At 30.8% G+C, this 23469-nt stretch overlaps 1 protein-coding gene across 4 annotated transcripts in view; it reads left to right on the top strand.

Annotated features, from left to right (window-relative positions):
* Positions 1-309: 309 nt before the first annotated feature.
* The window catches only part of LOC119636070 (homeotic protein ocelliless), a 46253-nt gene continuing 23093 nt past the window's right edge, over positions 310-23469 (top strand). For 2 of the 4 annotated variants that reach the window (XM_038031193.1, XM_038031165.1), the window contains exon 1: positions 310-851. The gene's annotated coding sequence lies outside the window, so the exon portion shown is untranslated. Of the gene's footprint in view, positions 852-5833; positions 6094-23104; positions 23145-23469 lie in introns of those variants that run through there. The other 2 variants (XM_038031184.1, XM_038031174.1) reach the window with 2 other exon arrangements.

Genomic DNA, 23469 nt, shown 5'->3' with positions numbered 1-23469 from the left:
ATTCCGGTACTACTGTTGTGCGTTGTTCAACTTTTATATTTATTTAATGCTCACGTTTACGCCGCAGCCGCCGCTGTTGCATTTCTCTTGCACACAAAGCTGGTGTGCGTTATTTGGCACACATTCCACTTTACCGATTTTTAATTACATTTGAATTTTGGCAAAAGCTCTAATCACAACAGAAATACAATAATCCATAAAAATAAATAAATAAAATAAAATAAAATAAAATAAATAAAAGTATTGTATGCATTTGTGTTATTTATAACAACAACAACAATAACAACAACAACAACAATAATAATAATAACAACGAGTTAATTGCCGAAGAATTTTATTTTTTTTATCAAATATTTTTTGATTTTCTAATCTTTTTCGCTAAGAAGGAAAAACGGAATCAATAGAAACCTTAGAAAAAAAACAAAAAATATTCAAAGTGTAAAATTAATTACTTTTTAATACATAAAAAAAAAAACAAAAAAACAAAAAATAAATAAAGAGAAATATAAGAAAAAATAGAAAGAAAAAAACAAAATCAACTTGACATCCGTGAATAATACTTGGATTTACGAAAGCCAAAGGTTTTTTCAAATATATATATATATATATATATATATATATATATATATATATAAATTCTTACATCTTGTGCTTTGCGGAAATGTTTATTCCTTCTTCATTTACTTTAATTTGAAGTGAAAAAGTGATTGATTTTTTATTGATTAAACTTGGAATATATTTCGTTACTAATTGCTTACCTGTCGGTGCCCGCTGCTGTTTGACACCTGCCGTTTTATTACATTACTACTAGCACTTACTTAATCTAGTGCTTGACTACTAACTAATTTTTGGTAAGTGAATTGCTCAAGCAAATAATAATAATAATAAGAAGAATGTGCAACAAATGACAATACAACAACAATAAATATAATTCCCAAAAAAAATCCAAAAATCCATAAAAGAATTTGCCAAAAAAAAAAAATCTTTCTTTCTTTCTTTCTAACGAAAATCGACTTCACACGTATATCCTTTATTGCGTGCACACATCCATTCATCATCATCTCTAGTCTAGTTTAGAAGAAGCGTGCAAATGTTGAGCATCGAAAAAGGGTTATATGTTAAATATTTTCTTAGGAAAAATTTAAATCATCTTCTCGTCCGTGTCACCTTGACCGAAATTGTATTCGCAATAATAGTTTTAATGCCGCGCATTAACTTTTCCTTATAGCATTTCTCAGAATTTCTCTTAGCAAACTCAAAATAACTATCATTATCCTTTGCCTGGATTTACTTACTATTTGGTTTTAAATATATTTGAGATCAATAGTATAGATAGTATAGACATATTGCCATATTGTTGTTAATCCCTATTAAGAAGAAGTTATATGCATTTTTAAATATTAATCATTAATTGTCTTAATACGCAAATCCAAAGGCCATTATTTATAGACCGATAACGATAATGTTTTGATCGAGAACAATTGATGCATAGGGTTTTTTTTTTTTTTATTTTTTTTTTTTTTGGGATAAATAAATAATGTATTTTCAAAATGATTCCATAAATGAATTAAGAAATTTTTATCTATGTAAACATTTTCATTGCGTGCTTGCTTTTATCGTATTAATCCAAAGCGGTTTATTCTGTTCCGTAAAGGCAAGCGTACAAAGTTAGTTGGCTTGATTTGAATTTCTACTAAATGAGAAAATCGTTCAGTTTCAATTTAAATTTAATAAAAAAAAAAAAAAAAAACGTTCATAAACATGCTATGAAAATATTTTAATTTAAATCATTTAGTAAAGTTAATAAAGTCTGGTCTCTAACTCTTATAGAAAAAAAAAAAAAATAAATAAAACACAAAGGGAAATATTGAAGCTTTCTTAAGCTGGTGAAACGCAATAAAATTTCAAGTGTCCCTTTCAAAGAGATTGAACTCTCAACTCTTGTGTTATCAAAACAATCAATCCAGGCATCGTTAAACCTATGAGCCTGCAAGCCAGGGCTAAATAAAAGAAAACATTTTTTTTTTTTGTCGAATTTGAACTTGTACACTAACGCCTAACGTTGGTAAGATCTGCCAATCCTTCAAAGTGCATTTTAACTTAATTTCATGCAATTGTTCTATTGCAGTCCAGGTTCCATAAAAATAGCGAAGAGACTATGACTTATCCCTTGCAAGTTTAGACAGAGAGGTAGAGGAGAGAGGTGAGCCATCTCTTTTGGATATCGACGATATTGCGATAGCAAATCACCGACATATTAATGCGTTCGATGCAGAGAAGCGCGACCGTAACATTTTCAAAGTTAATGCCACAGTTCGAACGGTATCTTTTTCCACGAAAACTCATAATTGTTGTTTGTTTAACAGTTCGATATACCGATTTCGCCTTTAGTATTGAATACAGCAAATCGCAGTAATTGAATTAAAGTCACTTGTAACAAACAAATTATCTAATTAACATATAATTTTGATCGGTTTTCGGTGAGGCATTAATTAGGCTAGAGAGAGAGCTCCTTCTTTATCTTAAATTACATAAAAATTAATTTTTGCGTCGACACTTGCATCAATATTAATAATAAAAATATTGAGTTTTTCTTAAAAATGATAGCTACATGTCAGCTCTAGAATTTATTGATCGATATGTTATTAACAAGCAGTACATATATGCATGCATATATGCATATATGCATATGAATTTCCTTAAGCTTCGTAAATTCTCAGTGAGAGTTATATTATAGATCAATTTTTTCCATAGGTTAAAAGTTACAAAAATTTCTATGTATTTTGGACGAATATTTAATTTGGGAAAACTATGGCATTTTGCGACAACGGAACAGGCGGATGTAGCTTCGAGCTGAGATAGACTTAATTTTGGTTAGCAGATTTGCCATTATCAGTAGATCTATGAGGAAACAAAATTCTAGCGTTCTATCCACAAGAACGGGAAATTTATAAATAGAAAAAAGGAAAAAGGGATAAAGGAACAAAAAAAAAAAAAAAAAAAAAGAAACCGTGAGAAATATACAAATAGGAAGAAAGTTTTATATCTGGATATAATATAACGCAAAAATGTTACAGTGCAAGGATGATGGAGAATTCTGCTTATGTACTAACGAGAAGAAAGCGTCTCTGTTACCATAGGAGTAAAATACATTTTTCTATCATTCGTAGCACAAGTCTAATCTGCTCATAAACCAATGAACCACGAATGACTTTTTACTTTAATTTCGAGTTTTTTCGGCCGTCATAGTAAATTTTTATTATTCAGAATCAAACGTTAGATTTCTGAATATTACAAGCAAGCAGAAACAAATGTGATACAATGCTGTCGATGATTGGCGGTGATTTTAGAAGAAAGTTCAATGACAATCGAGCGTTTGGTAAATCGGAGAATAACGATTTCATTTACTTTCACTAATAACTGTTGAAATCGATTTTATCCAATTAAAAAAAAAAAACAAAAAACAAAAAAGAAATTCTACTATAAAAAATTCTTATTAGAATACGCTTAACTATAATTCCTGTTTCCTTTTGTCTCCTGTCGATTTTCCTGTGACTTAAACGGTCCCGCAGCGCATTCACTTAGGACCCTTTCTTTTCATCCTTTTTATTAATGATTTTTCATCGGTGATTAAGCTCAGTTATCTACTAATGCATGCTAATGATGTTAAACTGTTCTCTTCTTTCAACATGGGAACGTTACTCATGTAGCCTATAACATGTTTTAGACAATTTGTTGCTTGTTGCTTGTTGCACGTTGCTCGCTCTTTAAACTTTAAAACGGTGCAAGAAACTTTCATTCACAGGAAGGAATACATTACTTATCAAATACTTTACAAATAGTTACTGACCAAAGATTACATAGTGACCTTGGCATAAATAATGCAAAAATTGATTTTGTCTTTATTAAAAGATGATTCTGACAATTTGATGATCCCTATGTTCTACATAAGTTCGGTGATGTTAAGATTGGTATATGCCTCTATTGTTGCTCTGCCTGCTACCTAAAAAATTTATGTTGATGCAATAGAAACAATTCCTGTTTTTTTGTATTCAGAAATTTGGCATGATATCCGATAGCCTATTTGCCATCGTATGAAAGTAAATCGCTACTATTAACCTCTCCCTCACTTCATAAGCGACCGTTTATATTGTATTGAGTGTATCCTTCCTAGTCAAGCCAGCCTTACTGGGAAAGAGAAAACTGTAATGCGCCATAATCTTTACTCAAAATATTTTATAATCATAAAGCTCCTCCAACAGTGCCAAGATATAATGATATGGAGTTTTTTTTAACCCGTTTAAGGTCATTTGCAAAAAAATTTAAATGGTGTCTATATAATGGTGTCTATCCCAATAGATGGGATTTGTTAAAGAAGGCATTCAATTAGTGCCGCTTAACAGGCGCAGTCTGTCAATGTAGTATTTCAAGGAATTTAGTTAATAACCGTAGAGTAGTTTTCGTTTCGCAAACTAAAGCCAGCTAGTGCCTCGTATCGATTGCCAAGTGACTACTTGAGAGCTCTGCCCCAACAGTTTAATATTAAATTTTTATTCTTATATATATATATATGTACTTTATGTACTATGAAGGTCTGATGAAATGTTTGTAATCATGTTGGAATAATTATAATTACATTAATTTTCTTCTTTTTTTTTTTTTTCTTTCTTTGCAAAGTAGCCTATGTCGATTTTCTCAAATAACTTAACGGCCATATAAAGAAATGGAAAAATATAGAAAATGTAATATTAAAGATAATAAACGTTTCTCTCTCTATCCTAAAGTTTGATATATTAATGAACACAAGTTCAAGTAGCCTCGTTTCAATAAATGTTTGTTGTAGACTTTGCAAAACATCATCTATTCTTACATGTTAATGACGGAAGAATACCGTGGAGGAAAAAAAAGTTTTAAGGAAATGTGATGCAATGAATAATAAAAGGAGAAAATGTTGATTCGCGAAATATGCGAAACGAGAAAGAAAACTTAATGGGGTTTCTAAGGTTTTTATAATAGTCATAGTTCCGAGTTGTGGGATGAATTGTGATCTGATTGAAATATTTAATAGGGGCAACAGTTTCGTTAGAGTCAGTATGCGTTTGCCGCTAAGCACGAAATGATTGTCAAAAAGATTTCTTTCTTTCTTCTTTTTTTTAATTCTTTTAAACGTTCTGTTCCTGCTTTTTAACCAAATTTGATTTGATTCGAAAAACTGGTGTTTGGCCGTCGTATTTTGAATAGGAATGGGGAAATTAAGGACGAAACTGGCAAGATCGATATAATGCATAAGCTTCGGAAAAATGATTCACAAAAAAAATTTTTTTTTTTTTTCTTTGATGTTTAGCTAATATTTCAAGGCTTATAATTTAAAGTTTAATAAAGCAAACATATTTATAAAAATCAATTAAGGGCTAAAGATTGTCAAGTGATTGACAGGAATACTCCGTTAATATCACAAAAACTAAATCGTCTAAAGTAAAGATATATAGATAGATTTCTTCCCAAGGCGGATATGCTAACTTAGGGCAATTAGGGTAAAAGGCTTTTCCTGCGTTTTTCACAACAAGAAAATTGAAATCGTTTTTCGATGCTATCAACCAAACATCTTCGCATTATTCTGATATACTCGTATACAGACAGATATTCGATTGCAAGGTAAAGCAAGGAAGACAAGAAACTTTCATAACATAACATAAACGAAATGGAAAGTTTGTTCGAAAATAACAAAAGTTTCGCATACATTGACAGCATACTAGCAGTGTGTAAGAATAACATTCGCGAATAAAATATTTACGATTCTCAAAGCTAATCGCATTCATAGAGAATAGTTGTATCGAGTCTATGAACACAATAGTGTTGCGTCTACGCGAAATTTTCTATAAAACTTTGAAAATTTTGTTCGGATAAGAGAGAAGAATAACGTAAATTATTAAAGAATTTTTTTAGTTTATGCGGATTTCTTTTTCGCTCGATATACTTAATAACATTAGTTACATGTTAGTGTAATCGGTCCATATGCCGATAGTTATTAAAAAGTTTGAAAGGAAAATCATTTATATATCTTTATCCGTCCGTTCGCATAGCAAACCTACGGTAATAAATTATATTAAGGTTGCCGTCTATAGCTTTAAGAAGGAAAAAAAGAAAAAATAAAACTTATTGATCGAACGCCTGATTTACATAATTGTATCTGTGTAACTGTGAGATTGAATAAATTATAATTTATTTAAAAACAAAAAAAAAAAAAAAAAAAAAACTGAAAAAAAAAGCTAATAATTAATAATAATAAACAGAATAGTGTAATTAAGATCCACTTTTTTTCATTTTCATTTTCATTTTTAGTTTTTTTTTTTTTTTTTTTTTTTTTTTTTGCTTTTTATTGTGTGCGCTCACCAAATAACAAAATTTTTTTTGATTTCATTAATGAAGACAGGGGTTTTCCCATTAACAGCAAAAATAAAAACAGATGAATATAATTTAAATGCAAAACCGGTTCTCGTTCAATCATTTTCGTAAAGAAACAGTAAACGCATAGTGTGGTTTAACCGTTAGGTAAAGCATACCTAGAAAAAGAAAAAAATTAATTATAGAAGAAAATAAGTTAAAATCTATAATTAGTCGGTTCACAAAACTATGCTTTTATTGATTGGCTATTACTTGACGTCAGAATCAGAATTAGTGAACAATAAGTTACTTCGAATTATTTAGGCGAAGAACACTCAAGCTCAACTGATGTTTGATTTCTATATAGTGACAGTGATATTGAAAAAGTTGATCAGAAAATAAGCTACAAGCTTGAGTATCCATCCAACCCTATCGGGTTGAGTAAATCGACAAAAAATTTTGGAAAATTTTTTTTTTTTATTAATTAAGTAAATCCTGCCATCATATCCAATTGGCCCATAAATTATTTGCATTGAATTTTTTCCAATTTAAAAAGTATACTTAGCCTAATCTTGTCATTGCTATCTGTGTAATAATACGAATCTGATCAAATATTTTCCCTCTTAGGATAATAACAACTGAAATAGTAATATCTGGACCTGGCGCACGTATATCGTCATGAAAAAGATTGAAAAAGATGACGCCTCATTTCGAATACATCCAGAATTTTGCTAATGTGAAATTTGGACAAATCAAATTTCCAAAATATTATTTTTATTAAAGAACAACTTCGAGCAAATATATAGACACAAACTATAATGCAAAGATTAATCAGGCCATCGAGAAATAATGGCCACATTCTCTTAATTATGAAAAATTATAACTAAAAAATTTCTTAGAAACTTCGTTGAAAAAGTTGAAAAAGTTTTTGAAAATTTGCTTTTGTTAATATTTAAAAAAAAAAAAATTGCATAAGTGCATGCAAAAAATTTTTGTAATAAATTTTGTGAAAAAGTTTTCTTTATAAAACTTCAAAAAACTTCAACTCATCATGAATTCTTTCAAGTGTACTCCAGGTTTTTCCTCTTTTTGTTTTTAATTTAACTTAACGGCAAAGCATTTTGATAACACTTTTATGCAATAACGATAAATGACAATAGAAGTGGAAAAGTTTTCGTATAAATCGAATATCAATTGTAGTTAGGGAGATCTCAAGAATTTTGCATTTTAGAATTTTTTTTTTTCTATTTCTATTTCTGAAATTATATATAACAGTGACAAGATTTTCTTGCGATAAATATTTCGTTTCTTAGATAAATGCGAATACAATGAAGATAGCAAAACGTATATCATTTACCGGGATCGGGGATTTGAAGATACTCTTGAATATCAGTTATGAACTTTTTTCGGATTCATCACAAAAAGATTGGGTTATAGTTTAAAGCAGCGACTTAAGCATTCAAAAAACGGAATAAATCAACTAATGAACTCATCAACACGATTAAGTGATCGGCAATGACAGTAATAGGAATTTAGAAAGATTCTTAGAAAGATATTGAAAGCATCGTCAATAGGCGAACGAGCTTTCGGGACAAAAAAAAAAAAAAAAAAAAAAAAATTACTACTTAAAGTCGTAGACTCTTTAATCAGTCAACGCGTGCAAGTGGGGAACGCGCGTATGTGCATGGGTGTTAAGTGAAATTTTTCTTATAAAAGAAGCGCATACTATGTACAAAGTGCATTCATTACAAATATATATCAGTTTAAGTGCGACGTTCGCTTTAATGAGCATTGAAAAGAGAGGGTAAGCAAGAAAGCATAAAAGTGCATAATGTCACTAAAGTGCGAATAGCACGAAACAAGGGATACGTAATTCGCAATGACAACCTCTATGACCAACTGGATATATTCGCGATACCCGCTGCTCGTATTTTCGAAAGTAAATTGAAAGCTTATTGCTTATCTTTTCAAATTTTCATGGCGAATAAAATCAATCGAACGGAAAATTATGCAAAGGGAATCGAAAATGTGTGCTTTTGATTCTCAAAGTTGTTTGTAAACCTAACATTCTATTCCTTTTTTTTGTGATTGCAAATCTTTTAGATAAATTCATTTATTTATTTATTTTTTTGGTTTTTTCTTAATGACAAAGATCTATATACAAATGACATATGAATGAGTAGCTCATAAACACCTACGTCTTAGCATAGAGAAACTCTTATGTCAACATATAATATAGATGGTCTATATGTATATATGTATATATATATAGGACAGCATATATATCATGGTATGACGTGGTATTTGTAAGCATACGAAAAGTCAGTCAACCAGATTTAATTAAACTTTTTATAAAAACGACATTAAAAACTTTGTATTGAATAAGTAAGAGAAACAGCAACAGCAACAGCAAAAAGCAACAGCAACAGCAACTGTAAAATGACAACATCCGCTTTTATTCAAAAACATTAAGAAAAAACTTGAATGACACAAAATCTAAACATACACTCGTTGTTCTATTGATAACTTATCATTCTCTTCAGTTACGCTCATGCTGACTTGGAGTATGTGCGCAAGGTACCCAACCTCTTGGAAATCTTATACTATTCCTGCGTGTAATGTATGTGTGTGTTTGTGTATTTTTGTGACTTTGTGCGTGTTTGTATGATAATTTCACATACAATTTACATATATAATATAAAATAAAAAAAAAAGACAGACAGACAGACAGACAGACATATCACAATATGTGTTCGTATTAAGCCACATAAGCGACTCTAAAGAAAAAAAATATAAAAAAAAAAGAAAGAAAAAATATCACAAGTCAATCAAAATAAATACAAAAACTTTTGACTATTGTTTGATTGTTTGGTTTGGTTTCGTTTTTTTTCTTTTACGTATAAGATTGAGATGAAAACGTTTGCGAGTACATGCATAAATGGAAGGTTACTTGGTTAATTGGTTGATTACTTGGAATTTTTTTCCCCCTTTTCTTCTTTTGTGTGTGTGTGTGTGTGTGTTTAAAAAAACACACCTTAATATAAATATAATTCGTTTTTTTTTTTTTTTCGATTTTTTCAAAATTCATGTGATTTCGATAATCAAAGCCGAAAAAATCATTCAGGTGTGTAAAACAGTGTGCGCAATATTATCTAGATCGTTATGAAATACGTATGAGAATAAAAAAAAAAAAAAAAAAATGTGAACAACGTTTTTCAATTTATTTGAGAAAAACATTTTATTATTATTTGTTTGTTTGTTTGTTTTTGTTTTTTTCTTGAAATGTATCAAATATTTTAGTCAAAATAAAAGACAGGATGTCAGACTAACCAAGTAAAAGACTGACTGACTGACTTACTGACTGACTGACTGACTGACTGACTGACTGACTGGCTGACTCACTGGTAGATTAATCAAACAATTTAAGCACATGACGTTATGTCATTTGTGAAGGTGTTAAGACAACAATTGACTGTCATTAAAAGCAGTGATTAATCCTTAAAGCAACTTAAACTTTTCAATATTAAATGACATGTACAGCTTGGAAAAGGCTTACAATGTTTACCGTAAAGGACATAAAGTAGCTTCTAATATATAACATTTTCACCAATTAACTAAAAATTCATTATATACTGACTGCATGGCTTCGAGCACTTCATTTTCATCATCAATCTTCATTATTGCATTTCTGCATGACTCATCGATCCGTTCATCGGTTGTCTAGCTGAATCTAGCCTAGTCTATGTCCTATGTTTAGATAATGCCGTTTTTTACGCGATGCTGATCCCAACAAACCTTGTTGTTGGGTTGTTATGTTATATTTGAAAAGATGCTACAACAAGGACTGTTAAGATTTCTCGGACATATGCGAGCAGAAAGTACGAAATAATGCTGCAAAATATTGGGTGTTTTAAAATACTTTCCAGACGTTCGACATGATTTTTATATAACGTAGTTTTTTGAATATTTTAAGTAAATCGAGTTCCATGCCATAAGAATAAAAAAATGAAGAAAAAAAATCAAGACATGGGAAGCATTAGTTTGATGCTATTTTACTATGCGATTAAAACAAACAAACGGACCTTATGCCTAATTATGCCTGATGTCGGCCAGATGGATGATTCAATTTTGCGTAACGCTTGATGAATTGCGTCAAAGTTAAGTAAAGCATCCCTACATACAGCTGAACAATAGCGGACAATATTGAACCGAACATTAAGATAGAAACGATTGCAGACTAGATCCCCTTTCGGCGAAGAATTCAAAAAACTCGACTGCCTGACGCTGGACTACACTTTAATTAATGAATTTATTATAATTTGCGGCTAACAAACGTTTATCTATTAAATCTAATATATGCCCCTATATATCGGCCAATATGCGCATTATTTTATTTTTTTCTATCCCAACTTAACACATGAAACGCAAATCATTGGATGGCATTGTGAGTTTCGATTGAACGAATCTCTCACCATTCATTTGCTTGCATCAATTTATTACGATCGCTCGTCAATTGCAATTAACTAAGGACGGAGTGACATGATTTAATGGCGAAAACTACTGTTTATGAATTTTTGCCATTGAAAAAGAAATATGGATCCATCGATTCGAATGGGGCAAAAAAGACGCTTAGAGTTCAAAAAGAATGATAAAATTGAAATTTTTATAGTGATTTAGTGGGTGTGTCATTAGCTTTCAAGTCTGCAATTCATATGAAAATGTCCAAGGGAGAGGTATCTTTTCCGAGAATTGCACGCATGACGACCGCAATTAAAGCTGTATACCATAATTATTTCAAAATTTCTCGTTTCATTTTGATAAACTATAATAATAACAGTAGGTTGCCCTCAGTACTCAGTATGGACGCGCTTTAAATGAATCTTCTACGTTGTTTGCGGTACATCGATGAATATACCAAGCATTCCTAAGTTTTTCATTTCATGTATTTTTCTGGAATTTCATAAGAAATTCTAAAGTTTCATTGAATATTGAGAAAAATATATGTGGAATGCAATGTCATCCAAATGTTCGCCTCTCTTAACCTCAAAACTATTATTTTCACATTTTCAACCAGATCTGTTAAATTTTGCCCATTGTTACATTTCGCTAGCACCCATAGTTAAGTAAGCAAGAGGTTCGCGATTAAATAATACGATCGTCACAACGGCCAATCAATGCGATCTGCTCTTAAGATAATTTGTTGAAAGAATTATTATCGTTAGTTAATGGTAGAGGCGTCGCCGCCACCTACAAAGTATCTAAATAAAATGGACAAAATGTTTGCAAAATGTTTGAAGCTTCAAGTGTGTACTACATTGACTTACCCTTTTCTTGATTTATCGATTGCACGCGGACAAAAATTCTTGTTATTTGTATTATAATTTAACGGTCGATTGTACGTATGATCTAGGAATAGACTCAAATAAAAGAAATGAAATTTTAATATTTTCAGTAAAATCTAATAATTTATTTGTGAAATTAAATAAAATTAAATATTTTTGCAAATTTTCATTAATTGAATATGAATTTCTTATTTCCCTGATACACATTGCTTCTCACTTAAATACTCATAAGAACGAAAAGGGGAATAAAAAAGAAAGAAAATGATTAAAGTTGAAAAAAAAAATAAAAAAATATTTAGATAAACAATAACAAAATATCTTAACTCAAGAAGGAAACGTAAAGTGTTTCTCAGTATGTCATCAATAATGTCCCATCTTCGCATGAGAATAGGAAAAAACAAAATTGTGTGATTGTTGTTTAAAGAAATTATCTTCAGAGACGTGCGAGAGTCGTCTACTACTGGCTTCGTGACCGATCATTATCGGTTGTTCTAATTTTGTATCAACTTTGGTATTCCAGAATAACGGTCACAACACAACTCTTCAACATCAATGTTGCCATAGGCCAAAGGCAAAGGCCACAGAAGCTACAAAAAAAAAGAAAAAAGAAAAAAGAAGCTTCTGATGTCCCTATGACGTCATGCTTAGATTTTGAATTGATTGCATCGAGCTGAAATCGTATTTAGATGAAAAAATCCAAAATATTCTTTAAACAATTCGTTATACTTCGTTACATATACGCTCAACTTTCTGGCTTTCAACCGAAACAATTATAGGCCAAGTACAGGTTACAATAAAATGAAAAATCAAAATGTTGGCTATGCAAGCTTCATTCTTCGACTTTTTCTTTGCTTTGATAACAAACCATATTTTTTTAATTGCTAGACTAAGAATTCTCTTACTAACACGACTCGCCTGCAACAATGCAATTCAAGATAAGCTAGATTTGCACCTTCGTCAGATGTACTCACTCACTCGACATACGCGTCCCCATACACATTTCATACATATGTTCGTAGTCGATTTAATCTGTTCGCCTGTGCATTTTGCGACTGTGCTTGAAACGTATGTATCTTGATTTGACACGCCTTCATTCAAAAAAAAAAAAAAATAATAGAAAAAAAGTCTGATCTATAATCTACATTATGACACTCATTTCTCCGAAGATCGATTACAACTGCAAATATGCATATATTTCGTCGATATCCAAAAAGGTCTCCAGAATACGCAAAAAACTTTCACTTTTTTACTTATATATTATGGTATAAAAAATAAGGAAACAAAACTTGTATTTTAGAGTCGCATAAAATGTCTGTGTAAAACAAGCTACAAGTTGCGAATTGCGAGAAATACTTAACAATTTTTGGTGCAGTGCTTATCCAAAAATTCGCCCACAACATGAATTGTTTTTCCTTTTTTTTTTTGGTTTTTTGTTTTTAGCTCTCTTGCTTGTTGAAAATTACGCACGCACAAGATAATATTTTCGAAAAATCACAAAATATAAATTAAAACATAAATTAAAATATATATATATATATATATATATATATATATATGGGTATGCGTGTACATTATTTGTATATATGCAGTGTTAGTGTATAAATTAAATGGTATGATTGGACATTGAATAAAAGGCATGTTCGAGGCATGACATGTGACTAATAGAAAATCTAATTAAAATCAAATGAATGTGAAAAAATATCAAATATGAGAATATAATGGCAACGCAAATCATTATATGCTAGAGAGGATGAGAAGATTGCCAGCAGTATGTAGTTAAATTATTCTAAGTAGACCAATACCTCATATAAGCTCAGCTAAGAGATGTAAGAGAGTTTATATTTATGCATATATATGTCTGTCCGTCTGTCCGTCTGTCTGCGGTTATTTCTATATATGTAAGAGCATTAAACTTGTCAAATTTTCACAGTTTTTTAAGTTTTTGGCACAAGACTTAATTAAACTTCAAGTTGAGTTTTTTAACAGATTCATCAGCACAATAAAAGCAAGCTGAACAAGTTTGTCTTTTTTTCTCCTTATTTTTTTATTTTTTTTATTTTTTTCGTTTTTTACGTTTTTAACTTATATCCCAAGAAACCCGCACACCTTAGCTGTAGTAGCAACATCAACAATGTGATGATCATCGAGATGATGACAGTACACATGCGTGTCATTGCTAACCGAGACATACGATGCATACGTACATTTATATCTATATATATATATATATATATTTATTTATTTACATACATTTTCGTATAGGCACTGTTTACTTACGAGCAGGCTTACTAATGCGAAACTATTCAAACGCTAAAATAGAAGAAATATGAAAAACGAGTAAAAATTAAATGAAAAAAATAAAAAAAAATAAAAAAAAATCCACTTGTCAAAATGCATTTAATACTAACTAACTAGTGAACAACTGCAACAGCTAAAGAAACAGCAGCAGCAGCAAGAGCAGCAACCAGAGCAGCAGCCAGAGCAGCAGCCGCCGCAGCACAAACTCTAAATCGAAAATTGTAAATTTCATATGCACGCAAATGTATAGCCACGCATTCACTCACCTGTGAGTACATACATATAAGTGTGCATGAATGAATGCTACAAAACTCAGCCAACCATAACACGGCGTATGTTGGCAACTTTAATATTTTAATAATAATAATAATAATAATAATAATAATAACAATAATAGTAATAATAATCTAACTGCATATATATATATATATATATATATATATATACTTACAAGAACACTTATATTGCATTTTTGTGCATTTTTTTGTTTGTTTCTTTTTTCTTCTTCTTCTTCTTCTTCTTCTTTTGTTAAACAGAAACACTTGATCTATGCATTTACGTCCAAACTATTATTAAGATGCCACAATGCAGTAAACTGTGTACGGCAGGCTGCATTCAGCTTTCATTTTATTTTCGCCAACTACGACTTTTACACATGTACATCGTTACATACGTACAGTTTACGGTAGCCACCAGTAATGCCAGAAGATGAGTTGATAGTTAATAGTTGGCAGATAAGTTTTTCATTTTTTTTTTTGTTTTTTTATTTTTTATTTTTATACCATTGCAAACGTATGTATTTATCTGTGCTTGTAGACGCTTAGATAAGCTTCTGTTATATAGCAAGTTTATCAACTTATCTTGCGCTGTTTGTTATTTATTTTTATTTTTTTTTATTATTTTTTTCGTATTTTGAACGACAGCTCATTACGAGGTCTGCAACGGTAAATATATTTATATATATATATATATATATATATACAATACATACGAGTGCATGAACCTGTCTACAGTGGTTGTTAATGAAAATGTTACAGCCCGTATTATTGTCATTTTTGTTAATAACTTTTAAAATTTTTACATTTTTCAATTATTTTAATTTTATTTGAAAAGAAAAAAATAAAAAAAAAACAACCCAAAAACACAAATAGATAATCACTTCGGAATGACTTAAATGCAAATTATTTTAATTAAATAAAAACTTATTTGTAATGAATGCATCAAAAGTGTAATAAACTGGAAGTGGACACCTTTTTAATCGCCTTGCAATGAATTTTGGAATCCTATACATATATATATATATATATATTCATTTATCCAATTGCAATTTTTTTTTTTTAATGAAAAAATTGAAATTTTCTTAAACCTTTCTCAGCTCTCATGATTTATGCATTTATTCCATTGGCATGAATTTAATTTTTCTACAAAAGAAAAAATTCGTAGCACTTCATTTACTTACTCAAATAGGCAGCAATCTTTATACCAAAAATTCTAATTCGACTAATTGATGCTCTAGTTCAATTTGAAATGATTGTCAATATTGAAGTAGCTCGCTTAATAAAATCTTAAAATGCAAGGACCTGTTGTTGACGGACCTTAAAATTTCTTATAATAATGAACTTTGAACTTTCTAATACTCTATAGCTTATAAGAAAGAAGAAATTGCACCGGCTTTAAATCACTTTTTTTCAAATATTTTTCTTCAACTTTTTTTCCCCATCCCTCTCCTTGTATGGGTCAAGGAGACTTTTTTGCTCAACTAAAATCTCTTGGGACTATCCGTTCTAGTACGATTTTGGAATAGTTAATCTTGTTAATGTATTTCACTTTACTTAGTACTCAAGTTAAAAAGTGGGGAAAAGAGAAAAACGATTAGAACCTCGCCTTCTTCTTATTACATCATTTATATCAAATATTGAGTGCGCCAGTGCATGTAGTTACTGTTTTCCGAGAATTATCAAATCCCAAGCGACTGTTCACTATGCCCAATATTTTAGTTGCGTTAATTTGCTCTTACACTGTGTACGCTTTCCATCACTATGTCATTTACTTTCAAGTATATATGTTCAATATCATATCAAGTTTTTTGCTAAAAAGTATCAAGCCTTTAGAAGATCATCTCAACTGCATTCTGGCTGTCTGTCTAATCTCTAATATTCTTAAGATCTTTAACAATATGACTTGTCGAGATTAACGCAATAGTCGACAAGGTCGGAAATATGTAGATAACACGTACACGACGAATGCTTGACACGAAACAGCCATGTTGCCAACATGCAACAAGGCGGTACTACATTCCATAGTGTTCATATTATTTTGTCTATCCCTTGTAGTTTTCCGTGCCATAGGCATTTCGGTCGGGATTTTCTTTTTACATACACGGGTAGTCAAAGTTCACCCTTTGAAATTGTTTATCCGAATGACAGACTTCTTGTCCAATCCGCTACTTGCTAACAAAGCAAAAAAAATGATCAAGCATATATGTGTGTGTATTTTGTTTTAAGCCATGAAAATACTAAGAAAATACTAACTAAGAAATACTTCCTCTGTATTTATTATATAAAACATGTAAGCAGAGATGGCATCGAATTGCTAAGGAGTTGTTCACCTCGCGCAAGCTAGCGAATCTAAAACTAAAATGGAATAGAAAGGACTCGGAATTTATTTATACCTATAAGTAGGACTTGCTCTTGAATGCAAATAATGTTGAAAGTCTTTCGCTAATAAGTTTCTAACTTCTATCAAAGATATCTGATTATTTGGCATTTGATTAATGTCTTTATCAAGAATTTTATTTATTAAATATAATATGACTTTATTTGAAAATCTTTTCATAAATAATGTTACTTATGAGAAATGTTTTCGAAATCTTAGTTTCTCTGGAAAATTCTTCTGTTGTTCTCTTTTTATATACATATATATATATATATATATATATATATATATATATATATATATAAGTGTACTTGAGCCTATTTTATCTGGGATAGAGAAGCATTTAAAGAGAATCTGAATTTAACAAATTTATTTTTTAAAAAAAGTTGATAAACATTTTTTTTTATTTACTTAAATTAATCGGAAAAATTTTAACCGTTAAAAAAAATTAATAAGAAGAAGAAGGTTTTCTCTTAAATGTTTTTGGTTTTTTTGTTTTTTTGTTTTTTTTTTTGAATTTTTCCCCCGCCAGGATATGATGCTTTGCGGGAATCGTCATCATTAAAATCATTTTTAATTTTTTAATTATATATAAAAATTTTCAATAGGTTAGATTGACATTTTTTACCAAGTTTTTCACAAGTTTTATTATATTTTGTAGTAGTATTCTATTCTGATGGCGTTAGAGGAAATCGCAGAAGATTAAGAAAATTTTTTTGCTAAAGATGAAGTTATTAAAAAATGTATCTCGCAATTTTCTTACATTCACATCATAATTGTTACATATATATATGTGCGTATACGCGTCCAATTTCAAATTATTCTGGCATAGCAATAGGCATCTTTTTAAAATTGCACATCACTCATGCCTAATGAGCGAAATAGTACTGAACGACTGACTATTGACTGATTGCTTTCATAATCGATATCAACAAACACAAGCAAGAGAAGAAGATATGAAAGTAATTACGGGTTAAGCCACCAGCAATGATATAATTGGTGCGTAAATTAAGATCCATACTATGCTTAGCAAGGCTAAGTTGCTTTGTCTTACTTTTTTACTTTACGCCTTACGTAAAGTAGACGATAAATAGTGCAATTGATTCAGTTAATTAAACCATTAATTTTTATATACCGCTTCGTTCAATTAACTGCAAGTTGAAATGTCTTGAATTCACTTTGCTTGAAGTCAAAGAACAGTTTAACGGTGTAATAGGAATGCTGTAGAATTCATGTTTGTCAACTGAATATTATTCTGATGTAGCACTCAATTTAAAATTATATTCGCTTCGGAGAATATTGTGTGGCTGTCCTTATTAAGCATAATACAGGAATTTCAATATTTTCAATGAATCGCCTCTGTTCAGCATACGTGTCTGCGGCAAATTGCCTGTCAAAGACTTACACATCTTGGAATTTGTTTTAAAAATGCATGAAAGGAATAATAATCAGACGAGAGAGAGAGAGAGAGAGAGAGCAATAAATATGGATCATCATCGCCAACAATTTTACATATATATGCTTGTCAATGAATTTCGTTCGAACTAATTTTCATAGGCTCTGCCTGGCTTGCAACAATGTCGCAGAAATTTTTTCTTTTACATTTAAAAAACAACTTTGACTCCCTCCCTCATTGAACGCGATTATAAGAGTTTGGAGTTTTTTTTTTTTTCGTGACCCCACTAGCAATATTAGTTGTATATTTTGTACTTAATGCAATCTCTAATGCATATCTGAGCCCTACTTAATTCGAAATCTATTTATTCTTCTCAAAATTAAAATCATAAGTTTTTTGTATTTTATTTTTTTTTTTTTTCTATATAAAATTAAAATGGAAAGCGTCACTTTCTTCTGGCTTATACTGTACGCACACAGCAAGAGGTAATTATTTAATGTTACGAATAGCTATGCGAAAAAAAGAAAAAATAAAAAAACAAACTCGCTTGAAATGGTAAACATGCTTCTAATATAGTGCGACCGAGGTGAGTGTAATAAAAAATGTTGTTAATCATATGCAGTTGTAATGGGCAAAACAACGGCATATATAATGGCACTAGTAAGCATATAAACAGAATATTTCCCATCGTTTTAACCGAGATTGCAATTACGATTGTCAGTCACTTTAGCATTTATTAAGGCGATAAAATTGAAATATCAAATTTTTGAAAATTCATTTATTATATTATACATATATATATATATATACATATATGTATGTATATACATATATATAACTTCTCGTTACCGTTAATGTCAAAATTTATTATTAGCATAATTTCAAATCGATTCAAAAAATCACTCATTTCTATAATGACTACGTCGATTACAAATTCAAATAACGAAATATTTTTCATCTAATAATTAATATTTCCAATGTCCGGAAAAACAATATACATATATACATGTCGATTATTTATTGCATTGAATTTATTTATGAAAAATTTGCAAATCGCTATTAACTTTTTTTTTTTACAAGAACTGCCTAAAGATAGGAGAAAAGATTCACATCACCCGCAGACCCATGAAAAAATCATTTATTCAATCGATTAATTTAATCTATACTTAAGTTGACTGCTCACTGTTCATTGGCGAAGCGGAAAGTTGCACCGCTTGGTTAAATCTAGTCCCTCATTTCTGAAAGTTTAAAATCCCCCAGCACCGATATCAAAGTTCAATCATCACTTAGCTTGGTGGTATCCATCTTTTAGATCTTGAGTTAATATTCGATTTTCTATACCATGCGTCACCAGTAGTAAATGACGGACCAGAGCGAAAACCCTGTACTTATTTTATTTTACACATTTACTATCTTTTCACACTTTTGCGAAACGTTTTCCCCTCTTCAACTGTTAAGGCTTTTTTCATTCACATTGCAAATGTATTATGGGTATCATGTATCGGTAGTAAACGTTGAAGTATATTGTCTCTCAACATAATGGCACGAATTCGAGCTTTTCATAAATTTGAAATTTTGGAAACTTCCACGAATGGGAAATTAATTACAATTATAAAGGGTAAGAAAAATAGATTCGGTCCTTCATACCCTTCATCGTTAATCTAAACAGACAAAAAAAGTAAAAGAAGCACAATTTTTGTGCTCTATACTATGGAGTGGATTTTGTATTTTCAAAATAAACTTTTTTGTCGTATAGACGCGTGAACGTTGTACGCGTGTGTTTGGAAAAATTTAAGTCACTTCCAAAATCTTTTGCAAATTTGTAGGCGATGTCTTAATTTTTGCGAACGGGCCACACTCCAACAACCAGGCCGACAGACAGACAGACAGACAGACAGACAGACGGACAGACGGACATGTTTAAATCGATTGAGAATTCGATGCTGATCAGGCGCATAAAAAACTTTGTTGGGTTGTAAATGTTAATATTCCCCTCATCTTTCGGTGACGGGTATAACAATTGTTATATCGTACACCATTTGTGACACCAAGGGTATATCAAAATTTGTGCGGATGTGTAACGGTGAGAAGGCACAGAGATAAATCCACCCTTTATTGTATCGATCGATTCAGAAACACTTTGTCAATTGATCTAACTTGATCTGCTCCCTTGTCCGTCTGTCTAACTTGCTGCCTTGCGTTCGGTAATCCTTGAGATATTGTGATGAAAATTGCACACTTATATATTTTCGCCCTATTGAAGATAATTCAGATCGTGGACATGTTTTTCGATTGCTTCCCATATAACGTCCTATTTTTGAGAAGTCGTTATATGAATAACTAAATGTAAGACGGTATACGTTATATGCGGGTGGACTGTGGCCCACCAATATAATGTTTTTATTTATTTTTAATAGTTCAAAGAAGTAAAGTCAGGATATATATATATATATATATATATATATATATGTATACATATATGTATAGTAAACGTAAATTTTTTTTTTTTTTTTTAGCATATATAACCGAAAGACTTATTTGACATTGTAAATGCTATTTGCTTGTATTGGTAAGGGGCGGAAATTAATAATAGAATTCTTAAACGTGCTGATACACTTACCAAAGGTTTTAATACAACAATAACAATAATAATAAAAAAAAAAAAAAAACGAATATCTTTACCAGAATTATGGTTAAAAAGAAGAAATAAAAATATATGAGAAAATTTGCCACAAATGATTTATTTCCGCCAAAAGATCACGTAGATTGGAAATGTCTTGTTGTTCTATAGTAAGTCAATATTGAAATGAAAACTTCGTCACAGTGCGTAGAATGTCTTAATTGATGCCCGTCACTGCTTGCGTTAATTTGAAGAGAAGTTAAACACGCTTACTATGGACCAAATTTTCCTCTATACAAGGTGACTAAAAAAATTTGCCCAATTACATGGATTTCATGTGTGCTTCAAGAAAGTCTGAATCACTTTATAATTTGATTCAACTTAAATTTATGAACCTGAACTATTGTTATCAGAGTGCAATTATCATACATACATACATACATTTTGTTGTATTGAAAAGTGTAGGAAAAGGAAATATTTGCACTCTGAACTCGAGGGCTCCGAAGCGGAGCCATTTAAAATTGATCATCAAACTCGAGGGATCAGCTATGGAGATATTTGCGGTACTAGTATTTGGGTGTGTTTCGCTATTGGGGACAAATGACGGTCGCGGCTCGAAGATTGTAATACGAATGAAAAAAAACTTTGAGTACAAAGGGTTAAGCTTCTTAAAGTCTGTCTATAACTTGAATTTTATCAAATATTTTTTGAAGATCGCTTTGAAAGTTCGCAAGGCAAGCATAAAATTCGTAGAGTTATCGGATATATAATAAGACTAACAAACAATTCTCTCTTAAATCATCGAATAATTTAAACATAAAAATATACTTAGGTTCAGCTTACTCGGAAAAGAGTTCTAGAATTTGAGTTTAGAAAGCAAGCAATGGACAAATAGATATAAGAGATAGGAACTTTGATTTTTGAAAATGAATTTTTTTTTTTTATCCTTACCATTAACTTATAAGGAAGTGAAGGAAAGATTTCCCATACGGCTTTCCAGCGTCTATTAACAAATACGTTTAATATTCAATTGGGAAATAATGCGAACATTGTTTAGCGTCGAAGAAGGGTAGAGCTAAGCAATGGCACTTGAAACGATTTTTTATATCCATTACTGACGGATTAGGGGTATATTCATTTTATCAAAACGTTTGCAACGGCCAGACGAAAACTTCAGGTACCTCATAAACTATATATATATATATATATATATGTATACATACTCTTGATCAACATCAAAGCATCAATACGCACATAAGCATGTCCGACATCTCATCTGTCCGTCTGCATTCTGTCTGCACAACCGTGTAGTGAAATCGCTGGAAAATGAAAATATCGCCTACAAACCTGCAAGAAAATTTGGAAAGAACTCAAACTTTCCAAAGAATACGACCACGACACACCCGCACGTTTATATAATAAAAATTGTGAATACATTTGCTTTCCGTCTTGTTTGCTTGTCACTCATAAAGTACAATACACCATACACCATATAAATTTTCACTTTTGCTCTGAAAATAGGAGAAAATCAGCCGTGCCCACCCAATTTTATGGGGTATGAAAATTTTATCATTTTTTTTGTTTTCTCTTTAGGATCACGTTGATGGGTATGCAGCATTCGGCGAAGACCGACTATAATTGTCTTACTTATTATATTCATATTTTTCGGCATAATATAAAGTAGTGGAGGCGAGATTTCCTCCCTGCTCGTTAATTTGATCTAAAAATTCAAAACAGAAATGTTTCGCTGTCGTTATAAAAAGTAATGAAAAATATTATTGTTTACTTATAAGTCGGGGAGCGTCAGGTGGCGGGCCAGGTCAAGAATTTGCTCAGCTTGACTGATGGCAGGTGATAAAGAAAACGAACTCACTTCAAGTATATTTTTCGGGCATTTTAACCATGTAATCTAAGAAGTCAATGCACAATTGTCCGATTGGGCCAAAAAGTCTAACTTGCTAACCAAAATGTGTTTACCCATTAAATCATGAATTCGATTACATAGACTGACGACGGGACGTTGTCAAGTTAATTCGCCTGATCTCGCTAAGTGGAAATACGTACATTTTATCGGGATCTCTAAGTTATCAAAAGGCAAATCGATATTGATCGACAAATCTCTTATATATCGTATACTGCTGGACATAATAAATTATACGATTTTAATCATCAGATGGCGCTTTTTACGATTTCTCTGTTTTACTGAGATGGTAGAAATGTTACGCGAAAAGCGTATTGGAATCGAAGCATTGCCATATATCATGAAATATTCATAATTCATCATCAGATTTCCAGATTAAGTTATTTTGCATAATTAGATTTTATAACATATTGTACCGTAGGAGAGGCAGAGTTGAGAAGTAAAAAAAGTTTAAAAATATTTTTTCATTAATTATAAAATCTAATAGAAATCCATTATTTTAGAAAAGTTTACAAAAGTAAAAGTAAAGTAAGTGAGGATAATGATGCTGCTTCTTGTTCTTCAAATTATAGATCACTAAGAAAACATCTGTGTAAAATGGTTGAATAAGTGCTGAAGTATGATTTTTTTTTTTTTTTTTTTTTTTACCTTAACGGAGCGTTGTTTCATGTTAAGCCTGTAACCTGGATTAGTTTTAATCTGAAAAAAAATGCAATGGGAAAATGAAAGAAAACGAAGTAGAAAATAAACTAAAACCAAATATCGTTTAGGTGAAAATGCTTAGTAAAAGTTCACATATTATTTATTGGCCAGATTGCAGTGCATGCAGAAGTAAATCTTCCTTGTTTAACGC

The sequence above is a fragment of the Glossina fuscipes genome, unplaced genomic scaffold (assembly GCF_014805625.2).
Source record: "Glossina fuscipes isolate IAEA_lab_2018 unplaced genomic scaffold, Yale_Gfus_2 0, whole genome shotgun sequence".
In the NCBI taxonomy this organism is placed as follows: Eukaryota; Metazoa; Arthropoda; class Insecta; order Diptera; family Glossinidae; genus Glossina; species Glossina fuscipes.
Note: the sequence above shows the minus strand (reverse complement) of the source record. Positions and strands in the feature narration are given on the sequence as shown.